This window comes from Malus sylvestris, chromosome 17, assembly GCF_916048215.2.
Source record: "Malus sylvestris chromosome 17, drMalSylv7.2, whole genome shotgun sequence".
Lineage (NCBI taxonomy): Eukaryota > Viridiplantae > Streptophyta > Magnoliopsida > Rosales > Rosaceae > Malus > Malus sylvestris.
This window is the reverse complement of record NC_062276.1, coordinates 16989989-17011877: the sequence shown is the minus strand read 5'-3', so window position 1 is coordinate 17011877 and position 21889 is coordinate 16989989. Positions and strand designations below refer to the sequence as shown.

The 21889-nt window shown below is 35.1% G+C and overlaps 1 pseudogene; it reads left to right on the top strand.

Moving 5' to 3' along the window:
• The window catches only part of LOC126611854 (DEAD-box ATP-dependent RNA helicase 20-like), a 55174-nt pseudogene extending 41070 nt beyond the window's left edge, over positions 1-14104 (top strand).
• Positions 14105-21889: the final 7785 nt, after the last annotated feature.

Sequence of the window (21889 nt, the reverse complement as noted above, 5' to 3'; positions counted from 1 at the left end):
CTAGAAAATGAAATGGAAGAATGCAAGGGGAGAAAAATGGAGTTGAAAAACCGTTTTCGTTTCTTTTTTTTTTTAAATAAATATGTACATATGATGAAAACCTATGAATTCCTATTTTATATAATTAAACATGCCCTTAAAATAAGTTTATAAATATTTTTTATACTAATTAATATTTAAGATAAAGTTTATAAATATTTTTCTTTTAAAAATAAGAATATTTAGTAATTCATCTTTATTTGTTAAGAAAATTAAATTAATGGCATATCTAGTATTATAATCTTTTTTATCATTTCACACAGACACAACTGTTTTACATAAAAGTTTACCAAAAACTATAATATTGCTTTTTTTTTTTTTGAAAATCATTTTTACAAAAAAGTTTACCAACACTCTGCTGCTTTATTTTATAGCTGCTTATTCTCACAACACAGCAGAAACAGTTTTTTTTCAAAGCTCAACAATACCAAACCAGCCCTTATGGTTCATGCGAATTATTTCCAGATCAATAAATGGTCACATGCATAAAGAGTTAATGTGTTGATATGTACACCACCATTTATTAATGAAAATACACCATGATTTAATATACACATGGTTTAGATACTAAATTGAAGTTTCAATGTGTTTGATTTGTTGGTGTTGAACTCTAGTATGTGGTATTTAATTAGGGATGAGGATCCTCTGATCCTCACATCCTATATATTATCATATATCGTCGGTCAATTTTCGTTATACACTGTTTGTGTTTAATTTTAAATAAAAAAATTCAAAATAATTTCTAACCGGATAATGTACAATAAACGGATAAAATCGATATGAGGATTTCTAGGATCCTGATGGGACCCAAATCCTTTAGTGAAATGAATGGATAATAACTACATGAAATATATATCCATAGGTACAAACACAACTGTGTGGGAAAAGAATTGAAAAGTATTAGCCAATAGGCGGAGTTGCAATGTGTTTGATAAGGGTTGGAGTAAGCGAGGCTGGGTGAAAAAAGGCTCTTTGCAGGTTCGACCATTTATGGCACCAACCCAACCTAACGATAGAAAATAATTCAGCTCTACAGATTTTAATGGTGGCCTACGTGGCCTCGCGGGTTTCCTTAAAACTAGAAGGAACAGAAAAAGGAAGTGCATGCAATGCATGGTAGTAATATAGGTTGAGGAGTGAGGAACGGGTGTCAGGTAGGCGTGGATGAGCTTTTACTTCTTAGAAAAAATATAAAACTTCAAAGCAAAATGATAAGTTCATACGCTGCAGATCCGCATCTATGAGTTCAAAGATTTGAATGAACAACTTTGCAAGAAGTTGTTGAGACTAATAGGCTTTCAAATCGTTCATTTGAAAGAATTTAAACTCTTCTAGTTGGACGATCATAATACCCAAAAATTTAAAGGGACACTTTGGATGTGGTCCCTAGCTATCAATATTCTTTGATTGAAATCTTGTTAGTTTTTAGTTTTTGATTGAGGTCCCTGACATTAATGTAATAATGTAAGTTACTATATTTTTTTAATTAAAAATTAAAAATTGAAATTTGTAATTGTATATATTAATGAGATTTTAAATAAAACCCATAATTTATGGGATTAAAAATAATAAAATATAAATTATACTCTCTATTATATTGTGTGTGTGTATATACATATATGCATGGGTACATTAACCAAAATTAACAAAAAAAGTTATTGTACCAAAACATGGATACATTCTCAAATCAACGAAAAAGAATGTACCCATATAAGTTTAAACATGGATTAAAAAATTTGAATGGATTTTATATTAAAAAAAGGGTACATTTTACATATAAAAAATTGATATATTTGAGAATGGTACATTTAAGATTAAAAAAATTGAAAAATTATATGAATGGGTACATTTAAGATTAAAAAATTGAGAATCTTTTTATATATAAAAAAAACTAATAGGTACAAACTTAATTTAATTTAATTTTTTATTATTTTGGAAATGTTTGAATTGAAAATTAATTAGAAGTTTAATAGAGGTGTGAGTATTAAACCCTAAATTAATTACTAATTTTTATATTAAAAAATTATATAATAAACAAGTAAATTCATTATCACATTAATGCTAGGGACTTGAATCAAAATTTGAGAACTAATAAGGTCTTAGTCAATGAACAGTAAAAACTAGGGACCGGATACTAATTTTTCCAAATTTAAATTATTGATCATAATCCCAAAATTATTTAGAGCAAATTTTCAATTAACAAAATATTGGTCTTAATTATTTTTCGATTTTTTTGCTTCAATGTTGGCTCGTACAAACGACTCTGTTAATTAAACTTGAATTCTCATTTTGTTAATTATCATGTATTCCATCACATACAGAACTAGTAACTCTATATAATGTATCTCGAAGGGAGTTATTGAAGTAAAGAATAAGTGACAAACAATAGTAGAAAAAGTGACTGTACAATTTGAAATTGAATTATTGCAATATTTTTGGGTTTCAAAAAGAAATATTTAAGGGTTATTTGATAAACACTTGTTTTCAATTTTTATTTTTACCTTCTTGATAACTGAAATTTGAAATCAAATTTGATAAGTATTTTCAATTAAAAAAAAAATCTGAAACCACTTTCTTAAAGTTTTTAAAATTTGGTCTTCAATTTTCATTTTTTTTAAACATGAAAATAAAATAGTTTTCAGACGAATTCTTAAATTTCTAATCTTAAAGAATTATAATGAACATTTACGGGTCGTTTGATAAATCTGTCCATTAGAGCAAGTCCACCCCTAAGGACTTTGCGCCAACACCCAGCGTATTTATCCACTCAAGTGAACAGTAATAGACTGGAGTGAACAGTAATAGGCCAAGGCATCTCCACCCCTAAAAAAATGCGTTGGCACCCAACGCATTTATTTGGTGTGTTTTTTTTTTAAGTGATAAGATTTTTAACCAATTTCGGATAAAATTTCAAATAAACTTAAAAAAAAATACAATAAAATAAAATTATATACTCGTCAAATAAACTTAAAAAAAAACACACTAAAATAAAATTACATAAACTCATCAAATAAACTATAAAAAAAAACACACTAAAATGAAATTACATAAACTCATCAAATACACTTTATTCTTCAACCACAAGTTTTTTGGTATTTTTTTCACACAAAAAGTATATGAAAGCTTTGGTAGAAAGTATAGAAAATATTGAAATGTGGTGTAAGGTGGAAGATGAGGGTTAGGTATTTATAAAAATAAAAAAAAAACTTTTTTAAAATTTTACTGTATTTTAAAAAAAAATTCTGTATTTTTTTATATTTTTTTAATTAATTTTAATGTAGTTCATTAATCTGAACCGTTGGATTTGAAAAATATTCAAATCCAAGAGCCCAGGATCTGCCACATGGCCAACGATCATAAATCTGACTGTTAGACCCTTTTTTTTTGGAGGGGGATGGATAAAACGTGGATCGTTGATCTATGATCGAATGGTCCAGTTTAAAATTTAAATTTAAATTTTTGTTACCGTTGGAAATCCAATGGTCTAGAAAAACTAGCTGTTGGAAATCCAATGGCTTTAAGAGAGCCACGTTGCTGCAGCACAAGTGGGCTGACAGCGACTGCCGGCTTGTCTCCTACTCGCTGCCAAGCGCGCGTGTAGTCCACGCACCAACCAAATAGGTCGGCTCTTGGGTCTATCAAAAATGGGCTGGTCTGTTGACTGGCATGGGCTGTGTGCCAGGCAGCCCGACGGGCTAGAGTGAATTCCCTGGCCCTCAACTTGTTATTTGGACAAGGTGCTGGGCAAAAACCACTCCGATGGACTTGCTCTTATTAATTTTTAGTTTTTGATTTTTGATTTTTATTTTGTAAACTTATTTGGTAACTATTTTAAATCAGTTGTTGGGAAAAATTCCATATACGTGTGTGTGTGTGTGTGTACACGTAAAAACAAAAAGCCTGACTCACAGATACACATAGGTTTTAACCGTCCAACTATTCTGCTCGCAGTACTCCTCCGGGTGATCATCTCCTATACGGGAAGTTATTAAACTAATCACTAAACTAATAATAATTAGCGCACTAAAACTTAATTTTCCCTTGTTTGCACAAGAATTCGATTTTTGTTAGAAAATTCTAAAATAACACAACCATGTCATTTCTCAACCACTTTACGCACAAAAGGTATCAACACGAAGCATAGGACGAGGAGAACATTTTTATACCTCTTGGGACCAAAAGCTAGGCGGAGGTGATCAGAAAATGGCATAGGGCTCTCGGCCAAACTTGAGTTTCACTCGAACATAGTACTCTGGACCTAAGGAAGGAGTTCTGTGATTTCAAACTCGACCAAACCAAAGAGATTTGGCCGTGTTTTGAACGGAAGTCCTACAAACTCGCCGGAAAAATGGTGGGTTAGATATTCATCCCTCAAACGCACTGAAACACATGCATGCATGAAACCTTGTTATAACTTGAAGAAGACCTTGAGAAAGAGTTGAAGCTTACCAAGATGAAAGTGGTTTGGTCAGAAAATGGCTCGAAAGCCGCAGAGGTCGCCGGAGTTCGTCGTCGGGGAAGGTATGCATGCACATGCAGAGGATAATCGGGCTGAGATCGAGAGTAAGAGCTCGAAGCTCTCGGATCTTCAGAGGGGGGAGGGGGAAGGAAAAAAGAAGGGCTTTTTGTGGGTGGGGTAAAGGGTGAAGGAGGGGGGGGGCTTTTTGTGGGTGGGGTAAAGGGTGAAGGGGAAGGGGGAAGGAAAGAAGAAATAAAAACAGAGAGAGAGAGAGAGCTACCCCGGGGGGGTTGGGGTGGGAGGAAAAAAAAAAGGAAGACTTTGGATGCGGTTTTTAGGTATGAATGTTCTTTAATTGAAACTTTGTTGGTTTTTAATTTTTGATCGAGGTCTCTGAAATTAATGTGATAATTTATTTCTATGTATGTTACTATATTTTTTAAATTAAAAATTAGAAATTTTAGTTGTTTATATAAATAACATTTTAAATTTAAAAAAACATAATTTAAGGGATTAGAAATATTAAAATATAAATATATTATTATGTGTATGTATATATACATGGGAAATTAACCAAAAAAACTATTGTATCAAAACATGAGTACATTCTTCAAAATCACAAAAAAAAGAAATACATATATATATATATATATATATATATATATATATATTAGGCTTAATAACATTAGTAAATTTCTTCGATTAAACTTGACATGGATACATTTTAAAATCAAAGAAAAAAAAATGTACCTATATAAGTTTAAAAATGGATTAGAAAAAAATTGAATAGATTTTATATAAAAAAAAGGTACATTTTACACATAACAAATTGGTATATTTAAGAATGAGTACATATTAAGATTAAAAAGTTTTACATGAATGGGTACATATAATTAGCATGGGTACATTTAGCAAAATAAAAAATACAAATAAAAAAAAATGGGTACAAATACAAATAAACTTCAAAAAATATGAGCACAAAAAAAAAAATATATGGGTACAAATTAAAACTGAAAAAAAATTGATACAAGTTAAAAAAGATTACAAATTAAAAATGGGTACAAACTAAAACTAAAAATATATGAAAAAAATTTAGTCATAAATATAAATATACGAATTGTAACATTTTTAACATTAAATGAATATATTTAGAAAAAAAAAATATTTTATTATTGAAATAATTAATGATGTTATTAACCTAAGGATCTTGATCAAAAATTAAAAAGGAATAAGATTTTAATCAATAAAGTAGAAAAAAGATCGATAAGAACTTAATTTCTCCAAAAATAAAAGAGGGAGCGAGAGAGAGAGAGGAAAAAGAAAATAATGAAGTGATGCATGTATGTTTCAGAGAGAGAGAGAGAGCTACGGTATGAGAGAGCTTAAGTGAGGGAGAAGAGTGAAAAGAGAGAGGGAGTGACGTGAGGGAGATGGGAAATGGCGCTTGTGTGTGTCAGCTAAAGAGAAGGAGAGATGTGAAGGAATTGAGCAGTGAGACAGAGAGAGAAACCGGTTGTAAATGGGGGAGGTGGGTTGCATGCACTTCCATTTCTATATTATTTTATTTTTTCTTGTTTGTATGGTCACGGTTAAATCATATTAATATTTTATATTTTTATTATTTTTGTTTTATTATTTTTATAAAAAAATCAATACAAAATGTTAACATGGTTTAACCGTGATCATACAAACAGGAAAGAATAGAAAAAGTATGTAAGGAGGTGGATTATTGGCCGCGGATTTGCTGTCCCGAAAATGATGTCTCCTCTATGTCTCCTTGTTTATTTTTTTGACATGTGTCATGCAACTAACTCTAATTTAACTCTATTAACTTTTAATAAATTAAAAAATATATATAATAAAAATAAAATCAATTGACTGTTCATCTTCTCTCCTAATATGTATTTCAAAACAAAAATTTATTCCTTTAAAGAAATACAAAACAATAACCACAATGGAAGTCTGGAACTTCCTCCAATCTTTTCTCAGCAAACAAACATGAAACAATCCTCTTTATCCTTGGCGAAACCTCTTTTTTTTCTCTCCTCTTCCATTAAAAAAAACCAAAACAATAAACACAACAAAAAAAACCAAAACAATAAACACACCAAAACCCAACATAGGAAGTTTGCAGCTCCTTCCAATCTTTTTCCCAGCAAAAACAGTAACCCCAACAGCCCAACCAATTGTTGTTGTCCACGGCAATTCTCACCGCCGTTCAAGCTTCATTTCCACTCTCTCTTTCTATCTCGAACCAACGAAACCGCATAGGATGAATGAATTGAACCTTGCGATCAATTCAGCTCTCGACGTTTTTTGTTTTCGAGTCGATTCAAATCGGGTTTATATCGATCGATCAGATTTCTTCCTTCTTCAAACCAAAATTTACATAAAATTTTTTGTTTGTCGGGCTGGGTCGATCACAATTGGGTATTTGAACAGACAAGAAAATGGCGAAGGAGAGAAGACGAACAGATCTAGAAGATGAACAGTCAACTGATTTTACTTTTATTATATATATTTTTTAATTTATTAAAAGTTAACAGAGTTAAATTAGAGTTAATGGTATGACACATATCAAAAAAATAAACAAGGAGACATAGAGGAGACACCATTTTCGGGACAGCAGATGTAAGGAGGTGGATTGTCTGCCCTCCCATTTCCACTCTTCTCATCTCCTTCTGTTTGTGTGATCACGGTTAAACCATTTCAACATTTTATATTACTATTATTTTTTGTTTTATTATTTTTATAAAAAAAAATTAATATAATATGTTGATGTATCATTACTTTCCATTATTAAATTAACTCCCACTTTCTTTTCACTTTTACATACTCACCTTTCTCTCCCCTTTACAAAGATCGATTGTTTTCCCTTTCTTTTCATTTTTTTCTGTTTGTGTGGTCACGGTTAAATCATTTTAACATTTTATATTACTATTACTTTTTGTTTTATTATTTTTATAAAAAAAATTAATATAAAATATTGACGTAGTTTAACCGTAATTATACAAACAAAAAAAATGAAAAGAAAGGGAAAACAATTGACCTTTGTAAAGGGGAGAGAAAGGCGAGTATGTAAAAGTGAAAAGAAAGTGGGAATTAATTTAATAATGGAAAGTAATGATAGTATCTGATGGAGACGGAAATTGGGTTGTCCAAAACCCAAATAAACCATTATTTTAAAGATCCACTTGCACACACCAACCAAAGTGGTCAGCACATGCAGTAAAAAAAAACTCTGCGCGAAGGCAGATTTTAGTGTCCCAAAACACCCATGCAGTGGCGCACACTGCACAAGGAGAAGTTCCAAGTTTTGAATTTAACTAAGGTATTTGTACACAATTTCGAACGTCGTTATAATTTCGAATTGAATTCGGTAAGCGATTACGTGTTCGTGAAAATAAGTACCATTCGAAAATAGTAAAATATAATTGGAAAAGTAAAAGGAAAATTTGAGGTCCACGTGAAAGGCTTACATGGCATCTTAAGGGTATTTTGATAATTTCATCATTATTGAGAATAAAATATGATAAATATCGAAACAGAATGTCATAATTTACCTCTCTTAAAAAAATTTCGTCCTTGAAATTCGAAACAACAGAATTTAATCAAGAGAGAGAGAGGGGAAAAAGAAAGGGTAAAAGACTGTTTACTACCCTTATGTTTCGTGGTTTTCAACATTTAGTACATCAAGTTTTTTTCGTCCCAGAGTCATACCTAAAGTGTAAATTTTGGGACAGTCTCATACATACGTTAGTCAAACTGTTAAGTCTGCCGTTAACAGTGACGTGGCGCCCATGTGGACAATGACTGGGGGCCACGTGTCATCCACGTGGAAATTTAAAAAATATATATATATATATATTATAAAATAATAAATAAATAAATTTAAAAAAAAACGTTTTTTTTTTTTTTTTTTCTTCTTCCTCCGTCCTTTTCCTTCTTCTTCTTCTTCTTCTTCCTTCTTCTTCCTCTGAATCTGGGTAGCAAATTCATTTTTTTTTTTTCTTCTTCCTCCTTCCTTCTTCTTCTTCGAATCTACCCAGTTTTTTTTTTTTCTTCTTCCTCCTTCCTTCTCCTTCTTCTTCCTCCTCCTTCTTCTTCTTCGAATCTGCCCAGTTTTTTTTTCTTCTTCCTCCTTCCTTCTTCTTCCTCCTTCTTCCTTCCTCCTTCTTCTTCTTCTTCTTCTTCGAATCTGCCCAGTTTTTTTTTTCTTCTTCCTCCTTCCTTCTCCTTCTTCTTCTTCTTCCTTCTTCTTCCTCCTTCTTCTTCTTCTTCGAATTTGCCCAGTTTTTTTTCTTTTTCTTCTTCCTCCTTCCTTCTTCTTCCTCCTTCTTCCTTCTCCTTCTTCTTCTTCTTCTTCTTCTTCGAATCTGCCCAGTTTTTTTTTTCTTCTTCCTCCTTCTTCCTCCTTCCTTCTCCTTCCTTCTTCTTCTTCCTTCTTCCTTCTTCTTCCTCCTTCCTTCTCCTTCCTTCTTCTTCTTCCTTCTTCTTCCTTCTCCTTCTTCCTCTTCGAATCTGCCCAGTTTTTTTTTTCTTCTTCCTTCTTCCTCTTCCTTCTTCTTCTTCTTCCTTCTTCTTACTCCTTCTTCTTCTTCTTCAAATCTGCCCAGTTTTTTTTTCTTCTTCCTCCTTCCTTCTTCTTCCTCCTTCTTCTTTCTCTTTCTTCTTCTTCTTCTTCTTCTTCGAATCTGCCCAGTTTTTTTCCTTTTTTTTTCTTCTTCCTCCTTCCTTCTCCTTCTTCTTCTTCTTCTTCTTCTTCCTTCTTCTTCCTCCTTCTTCCTTCTCCTTCTTCTTCTTCTTCCGAATCTGCCCAGATTCAGTTTTTTTTTTATTTTTTTTTTATAATATTTATATATATATTTTTTAAATTTCCACGTGGATGACACGTGGCGCCCAATCATTGGCCACATGGGCGCCACGTCACAGTTAACGGCTGACTTAACAGTTTGACTAACGAATGTATGAGACTATCCCAAAATTTACACTTTAGGTATGACTCTGGGACGAAAAAAAATTGATGTACTAAATGTTGAAAACCATGAAACATGAGGGTAGTAAACAGTCTTTTATCCAAAAAGAAAATAATGAAGTGATGCATGTGTGTGTGAGAGAGAGAGCCACGGTTTGAGAGAGTTTAAGAGGTGAGGGAGATGAGTGAAAAGAGAGAGGGAGTGACATGAGGGAGATGGGAAATGGCTTGTGTGTGTCAGATAAAGAGAAGGAGAGATGTGAAGGAATTGAGCAGAGAGAGAGAGAGAGAGAAACCGGTTGTAAATGAGAGAGAAAGGTGAGTATGTAAAAGTCAGGGCCGGCCCAGGCCCAGTGTAGGCAGGGCGACCGTCCAGGGCCCAAAAAAATTAGGGGCACCAAAATTATTAGGATGGTATATTTATATATATTTTTATTTTTATAAGAGTATAAATTTATAAAATTTGGTTCAGAGACATAGAAATTTAACTAGAAGTGGTGGTTTGTCATTTGAAAATAATGAGGAGGTATTGGGTTCAAAACACCATGTGTGCTTATTTACTTTCCATTTTTTACAAATTTCTTTTTATAAGAGTATAAATTTATAAAATTTGGTTATAAGATCAAGAAGTTTAATTAGAAACATTGATTTTTGTTGTTTAAAATTAACAAGAGGTCTTAAGTTCGAAATGCTATGTGCATGTTTATTTTTTACAAATTTTTGTTTGGTTGTTAATTTATTTTTAGTTACTATCTAGTAGCTATGTGGGTTGTTATTTTTAAATATTCGTTTTAATTCAAGTCTAATCTTCAACAAAGAATAATATGTAAACCAAATTTGCAAATTATATGACGTGTCATCAAAATGTTTAATTTAGTGCCATTCATTAATAATACATATCAATTAAAGACTCGAAAACATCATTATTTTTTAGTCCCATATTGACAAGGTTAGTAAATAAGAAAAAAAACATCTCACGATTTATTCAAAAACACATTCAAAGTTCAGATGAAAATCAAAACTCATCATCTATCTACTTGTAAGCCCGAAGTTTTTTTGTTTCCCTCTCTCAATACAAAATAAATTAGTCTTTCTGTGTTTCTAAATTATTGAGTTTGAAGTGTTTTTCTAAGTATCATTTTTTCGATGTCTTATGTGTGAAAATAAATAATTTTCTTACATGAAGTTAGGGCACTTTTTTTTACGTCGCCCTGGGCCTTAAAAATCTCTAGACCGGCCCTGGTAAAAGTGAAAAGAAAGTGGGAATTAATTTAATAATGGAAAGTAATGATAGTATCTGATATAGTTGGAAAAGTGGGTTCTACAAAATCCAAATAAACCATTATTTTAAAGATCCACTTGCACACACCAACCAAAGTGGTCAGCATATGCAATAAAAAAAATCTCTGCGCGAAGGCAGATTTCACTGCACAAGAAATTCCAAGTTTTGAATTTATCTTGGATATTTTTACACAATTTCGAACATAACTTATTCGTTAGAACTTTGAATTGAATTCTGTATGCGATCACGTGTTCGTGAAAATAAATACTATTCGAAAATAGTAAAATATGATTGGAAAAATGAAAGGAAAATTTGAGGTCCACGTAGAAGACCTACGTGACATCTGAAGAGCATTTTGATAATTTCACCACTACTGATAATTTCACAATCTACCTCCCTTAAGAAAATTTCATTCTCGAAATTCGAAACAACAGAATTTAATCAAGAAAGAAGTACAGATACAAGTTTCTTACATGTTTCTCCGTTTCCTATGTAGCCTCTTTAGCAGAGTGGTATCTTCGAATTCCGTATCGCTTGCATCCACATGATCATAATGGTGAGCATTACGAGAGTAGGTGTGTGTGTGTGTATGTGTCTTTGGGTCAAACCCAAACAGTAACTAATTAGGCACGATGCCTAATTAAAATATTACCGAATACAGGCCTACTTACCCACTTGCTTAACGAACACAACAAATAGGTCATCAATATCACAATCTACAGCCTGCAATACTGACAACCAACTGTTATCTCGATAAACCAGTAATGTTACTACGAGAATGCAAAATTACCATTTTGCACCTCATCAGAGAAAAAAAAATGCATAAATCGTGCGATATATGCCTCATTCGGGCACACATGTTCGTAAGAACACACACTACCTAGAAAGACATGATACAAAGAGTAATAAGGACTCATATGTCCACGCCTAAAATCCGTGTAGGATTTCCACTTAGCCGGTAAGGGCGTTTAGGGAAATAAAATAAAGATAAATGTAGGACGGGATTCTGCCAATTGGTCTATAGGGTGTTCTAATAGACCAATAGAAGATAGGCACGTTAGTAAGTCAGGAATAAAGTTTTCCATTTTATAATTTTTTTTCTTCAGCTCGTGGTGGAGATGGCCCAATAGTATTGATTTTAGCTTCAACAACTCAGCGCGCTGAACAAATCCAACATGAGGGTGCTAAATTTGTTGCAGCTTACAACATTAAAGTCTTATCCGGCTTGTACCTGCTTAAGCATGAAAATTCTGGTCAGACTTGTGGTAGGTGGTGGTAGCGGTAAACTACATTTTACTATCGATTGCTATTGTTTTGCTAGGTTTTTTTTTTTCCTGTTATAGGCATTGGTTATGATAACATGCAATTTTGTGTAGGTGATGATTTTAAGGGGATTTCCTGTTTGAGTATACTGTTGTTCTACTTATTGATTGCAATTCATTTTTTTGCTCAGGAGGTGGGATTTTAATCGACACACTTCGTAGCTTGCTTGTTTTGTTAAAGAGCAAAAGTACGAACTTGAAAAGCGTCACATACCTTGTGTTGGATGGTGCTGATTGGATGCTATCAGACACGTACGCATGAGCCTCAAATACGAAATATATTATCTCAGGTTTGACATATTACCCTTACTTGGTTCTTCATCAGGTTTGACATGTTACCCTTAATGGAAAAGATTATTGGATTCCATTAAAGGGTCAGATGAACTCTTTAGCATTTTGAAATTCCCTTACACACATGTGTGTAAGTGTGCGCTGTTGGAAAATATTAGGATTTTAGTTTATTTGAATATTTGGTTTTTTGGGCTTAGCCCGTTAGCATTAGGGTTTTGATTTCTTACCTTTTAGGATTATGATAAATAGCATGCTTGTTATTCATTTGAGAACAAGTTAGCCACAATGTAGTTTCTTAGGGTTTTGTAGTCGTTCCGGCATTCTCGTTAGTTTAATAATTCTATTATTTTGTTAATCTCGTTCGTTGTGCACTCTAATATTCAACTTGGTATCAGAGCGGGTTCGATCCTTAGGGTTCAATCCGTTCTCGTTGGTATCAATTTGTTTGTATCAGTTTTGTTTCCATCATTTTCCGCTGTTTGTGTTTTCATTTTAGATTTGTTAGTTGGTATTGTTTGTTTGCACATAAGAAAAATAAAAAATGCAAAAAGAGAAGGTAAAAGAAAAACAATTGTTTGCTGTTGTTTTGGCCCACACGGGCAAAAAGAGGAAAAACGGGTTGTGGGCTGTTTGCCGCCCATTTTGGTTGATGTCTTTGAGGCCCACACGAGTTGTCGGCCTGTTTGGAATTGTTTTGTTCGTTTGTTGATACAATTGAGATATGTTAATCTCGTCCGTTTAGTGACGGGTTCTTTCCATACTCTCAACTCTAGCTAGTTTGCCAGCCAGAATCAAGAATCAAGAATCAAGAATCAAGAACCGGTTTGCCAATTTGCCAGTCAAGTCAAGAATCAAGTTAAGTTTGCCAATTTGCCAGTCAAGTCAAGTCAAGTTTGCATGCATGTCAGTCTGCCTAATGGAGCCAGTTCGCATCTGCTTATTTTGACTTTACTGGACTTGACTTGACTGGCAAACAAAGTTTATGTTTAGTTGAAATTGCCATTGCTATCTATGGGTTTGTTGAATACAGATTTGCTCAGACTGTCAAAAATCATTCTGGTGTACTGGCTGGCCAAAAGAGCTTGATAAACGGGCAAAACTATTCCTTCACAACGCATGCAAAGTAATATATCTTACTATTTTCTTTTCCATCACATATTCCTTTTTAATTGTTGTTACTGGATGAAATTGGTAGTCACATAAAGTTCTTTTAATTCTATCTTGTGATTGCAATAGTACTCTTGGCGTATTTTTTTATGTGCAATACCCAATACATATTTGATATTAATCTTTGGATGTACAACAGGTTCAAATAGTTTCTCCAGTTCTCAAAAGTGACACCTCCGGTCAACCAAATTGTTTACGTCCTTACTGAAGATCAGAAATATAACAAGTATGGGACATTCTAATGGTTGATCTTGTGCAGTTTGTTTGAGGTTATATATAACTCCGATTTATTTCAAATTTTCAGGTTGGTCGAGCTGCTAGGTGGTATATTGGATGACAGCAGAATAGTGATATTCATGGATACAAAGAAAGGATGTGAATCACATGATCAGATCGCCCTGCAGCTTTGCACGGACGGTCAGCATGCAGTCTTGGTTCATGAAAACGAAAGTCAAGCGGAAAGGGTCCGGATTGTCTCTGAGTTTCAAGCTGGCAAGATCCCCATAATGATTGCAACAGATGTAGCCGCTCGTGTTCTAGGTATCAATAGAATTTCTCTTAGTTTGTGAAAGACTCGAAATGAACTCTTTTTTGGTTGTGCCTCAACAGTTGCATCTATTATTACTATTATAATTTTATTTAGAAAGAAATTTACGTTCTTCAATCTCGTCACAGTTGAAGGCTTTATTTGATTTACTAGTCGACATCCCCCTTTCCAAAATCATGTAGTAACCTAGGCTTTGCTTGATAAATTATTCAGTTTCAGATTCACATTTGTCATATACACATGCGATGGATAAATTATTCAATTTTAGATTCAGTTATGGTTACTGTGGTATTCGCCCAGAACTCTTAACCGAAACGAAACCGTTTTCATTTTCTAATAAAAGAATATAAACATTTATTTTATAGAGAATTGGTTATCAATAATCATGTATTATTAAATTTGGAAGTCCATGCTAGTAATTATATGCATTATATCATTATTAGTATAAATTATATGCTTATCAATTATCAGTAATTATTTTCTTGGTAATAAATATTTAATAATATTTATTATAAGTAAGGAAAACTAATGAAAATAGCTTGAGTTTTAATGATAAAGACAAAATAAAAAGTATAATAAATAGTATCAAGATTGATTTTTTTAATGTAAAAATGTGATTTTTCGTTAAAGTAAACAGTACCACAGACTTTTCGTTAAAACTTCCTTATATCAATTGTATTAGTAGTAGTATATTTAATCTCATTTTTGTGTAAAATCCACTATCTAATTAGTATATAATAAATATAAAAATACCATAATGGGGAAAACTGTTACCCAATGAAAAATCTGTCATCTGATGGGTTGGATTACGCAAAAACCCGTTCAGGGATTCTCCGGTTTTGAGTTCAAAGAAAATAAACGATTTTGGGTATAGTGATGACACGTCAAAACCCGATCCGCACGTTGCCCTCCTGTCCTACGCACACCCCGTAGACTAGATGCTTTCATGTGATTTCTTAGGGTATTATATAAATTTTGTTGCTTTGATCTGACACTTCTCTTGCCACCAAACTTGTTTAGCTGCCCTACCCCAAATAGTGATGGTTGGTAGTACTTTAGAAATTCAGTAGAAATATTGTCCGCATTGTTGCGGGATTAGAAACAGTATGAAAAAATGTTTCAAAGCTATAATTTATTGTTATAGAATGTTAATGTTATCTACACCTAAAGATGTTTGAACTTATTGAAAGAATTTTTTCATGAAGAACATAAATTGGATGAATGAAACTCTTGAAATTCTTTGAACCACTCTGAATAGCATTATCTATGAATGATTGATTGTGTAACAAAAAATAGTAAAAGAGTATAACAGATGAAACTTTCATATGTAAAATTCAAACCTCTACACATTTATCCATGCTTTACAAATTGTCATAAACTGCTAAGATAACAATTGGTATCACATAATTCGTATGCTATTAAACATAATGAATTCCATGAAGCAAAAAAAATGATATGCAATTTTAACTTATTATATGAGTAGTTGGGTCCTCTGTGTTTTATCCGTCAAAGACATTGCAACTGTAGATCCTGGAAACTATAAAAATCCATCCAGTCAAGAGACAAAATTCAATAGTTATGGGTAAAGTGAATATGGAACCACGAATGTAAGATATACTTGAGAAATTTGCAAATTCATTACAATTTCAATTGAATTTCCAACTTGATTTTCTCGCTTAAAAATCTTAATCTACAAAACCAAATTAGTTTTATCAAACAACATTCAAAAATAAAATATGGTAAAAGAAGAGATCAATTGAATAACTTGAATAAGTGGAAGCATTCATACCTCAATTTAATTTCCAGCTTAATTTTGTTGCTTAAAAATTATGGTCTGCAAAACCAAATCTGTTTTATCAATAATAAAGCATCGATCTATGAAAGCAAAGACAACACATAAAAAGAACATTAAAACTGGAAACCAAGTCGTGATACTTCACCATTTGACATAGAAATTTTATCTTGCCTGCCTACATACACTGAAATCATTTTTTTGTATCTACACACTGATAATTTGACATTCAATACGGAAAAATTAATCATGACCATTCCTCTTTTTAAATTTTCAGGGAAAATTTGAACCACAAACAATCAAAATACCCTTCAAAAATAAATTTAACAGCAAAGAGATAAAGTATATACCTGACCCAAAAATGGCTTGCAAGCTCCAGAATAAAACCCTAAGAGACACCAAAATCTAAAAATAAAATAATATATATATATATATATATATATATATATATATAATTCCCACCTATTCGACTTTCACTCTATAGAAAACACAATTTTACAATATTAAAAAAAAACAACAACAACAAAGCCTTTTCCCACTAAGTAGGGTCGGCTATATGAATCCTAGAACGCCATTGCGCTCGGTTTTGTGTCATGTCCTCCGTTAAATCCAAGTACTCTAAGTCTTTTCTTAGGGTCTCTTCCAAAGTTTTCCTAGGTCTTCCTCTAGCCCTTCAGCCCTGAACCTCTGTCCCGTAATCACATATTCGAACAGGAGCGTCAGTAGGCCTTCTTTGCACATGTCCAAACCACCGTAACCGATTTTCTCTCATCTTTCCTTCAATTTCGGCTACTCCTACTTTACCTCGGATATCCTCATTCCTAATCTTATCATTTCTCATGTGCCCACACATCCAACGAAGCATCCTCATCTCCGCTACACCTACGTGTTGATGCTTCACCGCCCAACATTCTGTGCCATACAGCATCACCGGCCTTATTGCCGTCCTATAAAATTTTCTCTTGAGCTTCAGTGGCCTACAACGGTCACACAACAAGCCGGATGTATTCTTCTACTTTATCCATCCAGCTTGTATTATATGGTTGAGATCTCCATCAAATTCTCCATTCTTTTGCAAGATAGATCCTAGGTAGCGAAAACGGTCGCTCTTTGGTATTTCCTGATCTCCGATCCTCACCCCTAACTTATTTTGGCCTCCGTTTGCACTGAACTTGCACTCCATATATTCTGTTTTTGATCGGCTTAGGCGAAGACCTTTAGATTCCAACACTTCTCTGCAAAGGTTAAGCTTCGCATTTACCCCTTCCTGAGTTTCATCTATCAACACTATATCGTTTGCGAAAAGCATACACCAAGGAATATCATCTTAAATATGTCCTGTTAACTCATCCATTACCAACGCAAAAAGGTAAGGACTTACAGATTGTTGATGCACAAAAGCAGTGAGGACTTTGGTATAACAGAAAGTATTAAGTTTGTGATCTTCGCTAGATTGCTCCGGTCATTAGTGTAGATAAGTACGTAAATGGATAGAGACAGGAAAGCAAACACAAGATGTACATGGTTCATCCAGATTGGCTACGTCCACGGAGTAGATGAGTTCTCATTAATTGTGAATAGTTTACACAATACATAGGTTCAAGCTCTCCTTTAGTGAGTACAAGTGAATGATTTAGTACAAATGACATTAGAAAATATTGTGGGAGAATGATCTCGTAATCACGAAACTTCTAAGTACCAAAGTTTTGTATCGTCTTCACTTGCCTTATCTGTCTCATAGGTAGATATGACATCTTCTCTGGAAGTACTCTTCCTCCATCCAGGGGTGGTATCTTTAACTGGTGTAGATGCACAAGGTAATGTATCAATTTCACTTGAAGCTTACTTTTAGTTTCAGGCTTGGTCAAGCGCGATACAAACCATGTATTAGGAGTCCCTCAAGTTGCCGAGCTAGGGGATTTGCTGAAAGAGGTGACAGACAAGGTAAGCAATCAGAGCTCCAAGCAATCAGTCCCAGATCAGAAGTTTGATTTCGAGTTCCGGCTGATTGTTCTCATTCTCCCTATCTTGCAGGCCGCATGAAGGATAAAGAGAAGAAAATGAGAAGAGGTGATATGAGATATTTTTGCTTTTGAAGAAGTAACTTTCCACAGGCTTATTCTTGAACTGGGCTGGAGGGTTTTCTGGTTTCCTCCAGAGTATAAGGTCGACTGAAGAATTTGAGGGTCAAAACAAGTCCATCAAATCTAGAGTACGTTCGACCCTACTGATATGAGATACTTTTGCTGTTGACAAAGTAGTGGATGTATTGGCACGTGTTCTGTTACGCTTGTCTCCACATGCTTCCTTGTACCCTTCTCACTTGCCCTATCTGTTCCTCAGGGAGATGTGGTATCTTTTTTAGAAGCATAAGATGTTGAAGATGAGTACTCGAGAGCAATGCCAGGTAAGTAATCAGGTAAGGGGTTCCAGGCAGTCAGTTCCTGACTGGAAGCTTGATTCCAAGTGCTGACTGATTGCTCTCTTTCTCCTTGTTTTGCAGGTAAAAATAAGGCCAAAGGAAAAGACAGGGAAAAAGCATGATATGAGATACTCTTACTTTTAACCTTGATGATATGAGATATTCTTGCTCTGGTGTAGCTTGTTTGTAGAGGTATTCTCGGGGGGAAAGAAAGCTGAGTATTTTGAGAGGCTTCGTTGGGAGTGCCCTCTCAGATATGAGGAAAGGTTGAGCATTTTTGCAGGTCTGCCTGTCCGTTGAGGATGGAGGTTGACATATATAGGAGTCTCCCTAACAACAAGTAGTAATGTTATTCCTTTACCCTGCTTGGTCATAGCACGGTAGTGGGAGCTGCCATCTTCATGTGTTTTAACTCTGTCAGAGCACTTTGAAACAGTGGTCTGTGGTATCTGGAAAACTGATGTTGCGTGTGAAGATTACAGACAAGCTTTATCCAAGGAGATCTGGCTCTCGAAGTTCAGAAAGCGGTGCCTCTTCGGTTTTCGAACAAGCAATCCTATCAGGTATCTGTCTCTCGAGATTCGGGGAACGGTGCCTCTTCGATTTTTGAGAAAGCAATCCTGCTAGGAGTCTGGCTTTCGAGATTCAGAGGGCGGTGTCTCTTCGATTTTTTATAAAGTAATCATGTTGGGAGTCTGGCTCTCGAGATTCAGAAGGCGGTGCCTCTTCGATCTTGAAGCAAGCAATCTTGTTGGGAGTGTTTTTCGAATGTGAGTAAAGGTTGGGCCTGTTTGCTAGTCTACCTTGCCACGGAGCACAGAGGCTGACACATAGGGACTTTCCAATTATCCAGCAGTGGTCCTGTTCCTGTACCCTTGTAGGTAATAATATGGTAGCTAGATCTTCAAAATTTATGTGTCTAAACTTTGTTAGTGCTGTTTCTTTGCTATTCTTTTACCCTTCTTGGTCATAGTGATGTAATGGGAGCTGCAAGTTTCACGTGTCTAAACTTTGTCAGAGATCTTTGGAAAAGTTATCTGTGGTACCCGTGAGCTGATGTTGCGTGTGGAAAGTGGATGATTGAAAAGTAACATTCACGTGCTTTCTACTTCACCAGAAATCTTCGACAGAATGACCGTAATTTCCGCAAAGTTGAGTGTGCATGTGACAGGTGCTGACAAGGCTGAAAAAATAGATGCATCTTCGATTTCTGAGATCGGCCCTCGTGGTCTTTGAGCAACCCAGCTTTTGAGAAAGCAAGCGCATCTTCGATTTCTGCGATTGGCCTTCGTGGTCTTTGAGCAGCCCAGCTTTTGAGAAAGCAAACGCCTCGTCGATTTCTGAGATCGGCCCTCGTGGTCTCTGAGCAGCCCAACTTTTGAGAAAGCAAACGCCTTTTCGATTTCTGAGCAGGTGCCTCTTCGATTTCTGAAGCTCCGTTGAGTGCAGATTTTTATAGAGGCTGGCATTAAGTTCCAAAGCACACTTGAATCTCCACCAGTAGAAGCTCCATTCTTACATTTCTAAGATCTTGATTTGTCCGACCTCTTTTCTCTTCAACACCTTTGAAAATGTCTGGCCCCTCCGATCGTCGTTTTGACTTGAACCTTGTTGAAGAGGCAGCCACGCCTTCTCCAGACAACATATGGCGCCCATCCTTCTTATCCCTTATTGGTCCTCTTACCGTTGGGGATTCCGTGATGAAGAATGATATGACCACTGCGGTGGTGGCCAGGAACCTTCTCACTCCCAAAGATAACATACTACTTTCCAAACGGTCTGATAAGTTGGCTGTTAAGGATTCTCTGGCTCTCAGTGTTCAGTGTGCAGGTTCTGTGTCTAATATGGCCCAACACCTATTTGCTCGAACCCGCCAAGTTGAATCATTGGCGGCTTAAGTGATGAGTCTCAAACAGGAGATTAGAGGGCTCAAGCATGAGAATAAACAATTACACCGGGTCGCACATGACTATGCTACAAACATGAAGGGGAAGCTTGACCAGATGAAGGAATCTGATGGTCAGATTTTACATGATCATCAGAGGTTTGTGGGTTTGTTCCAAAGGCATTTATTGCCTTCGTCTTCTGGTACTGTACCGCGTAATGAAGCTCCAAATGATCAACCTCTGATGCCTCCTCCTTCTAAGGTTCTGTCCAGTACTGTGGCTCCGAATGATCCTCCTCCGATGCCTTCTCTTTCTGGGGCTCTACCGACTGCTGAGATTTCTCCTAAGCAACCTTTGTGAAGGCTCCCTCTTGTTTGTTTATTTTGACTCATGTATATGTACATATTTGTAACTTATCGAAGATATCAATAAATAAGCTTTGTTTCATTTCAACGTATTGTGTTAAATACACCAAAGCCTTCTTCACTAAGTTCTTTGAATTTTTCTTTTGTTGAAGCTTGTATGTTGAAGCTTTGTGAGTGGAGCATGTAGGTTGAGGTAGTGTTCCCTTAATTTCTCGAGTGAGGAAAACTTCTCGGTTGGAAACTTGAAAAATCCAAGTCACTGAGTGAGGTCGGCTATATGAATCTTAGAACGCCATTGTGCTCGGTCCTGTGTCATGTCCTCCGTTAGATTCAAGTACTCTAAGTCTTTTCTTAGAGTCTCTTCCAAAGTTTTCCTAGGTCTTCCTCTACCCCTTCGACCCTGAACCTCTATCCCGTAGTCGCATCTTCTAACCGAAGAGTTAGTAGGCCTTCTTTGCACATGTCCAAACCACCGTAACCGATTTTCTCTCAGCTTTCCTACAATTTCGGCTACTCCTACTTTACCTTGGATATCCTCATTCCTAATCTTATCCTTTCTCATGTGCCCACACATCCAACGAAGCATCCTCATCTCCGCTACACCCATTTTGTATACGTGTTGATGCTTCACCGCCCAACATTATGTGCCATACAGCATCGCCGGCCTTATTGACGTCCTATAAAATTTTCCCTTGAGCTTCAGTGGCATACAACGATCACACAACACGCTGGATGCACTCTTCCACTTCATCCATCCAGCTTGTATTCTATGGTTGAGATCTCCATCTAATTCTCCGTTCTTTTGCAAGATAGATCCTAGGTAGCGAAAACGGTCGCTCTTTGGTATTTCTTGATCTCCGATCCTCACCCCTAATTCATTTTGGCCTCCATTTGCACTGAACTTGCACTCCATATATTCTGCCTTTGATCGGCTTAGGCGAAGACCTTTAGATTCCAACACTTCTCTCCAAAGGTTAAGCTTCGCATTTACCCCTTCCTGAGTTTCATCTATCAACACTATATCATCTGCGAAAAGCATACACCAAGGAATATCATCTTGAATATGTCCTATTAACTCATCCATTACCAACGCAAAAAGGTAAGGACTTAAGGATGAGCCTTGATGTAATCCTACAGTTATGGGGAAGCTTTCGGTTTGTCCTTCATGAGTTCTTACAGCAGTCTTTGCTCCTTCATACATATCATTTATAGCTTGGATATATGCTACTCGTACTCCTTTCTTCTCTAAAATTCTTCAAAGAATGTCTCTTGGGACCCTATCATACGCTTTTTCCAAATCTATAAAAACCATGTGTAAATCCTTTTTCCCATCTCTATATCT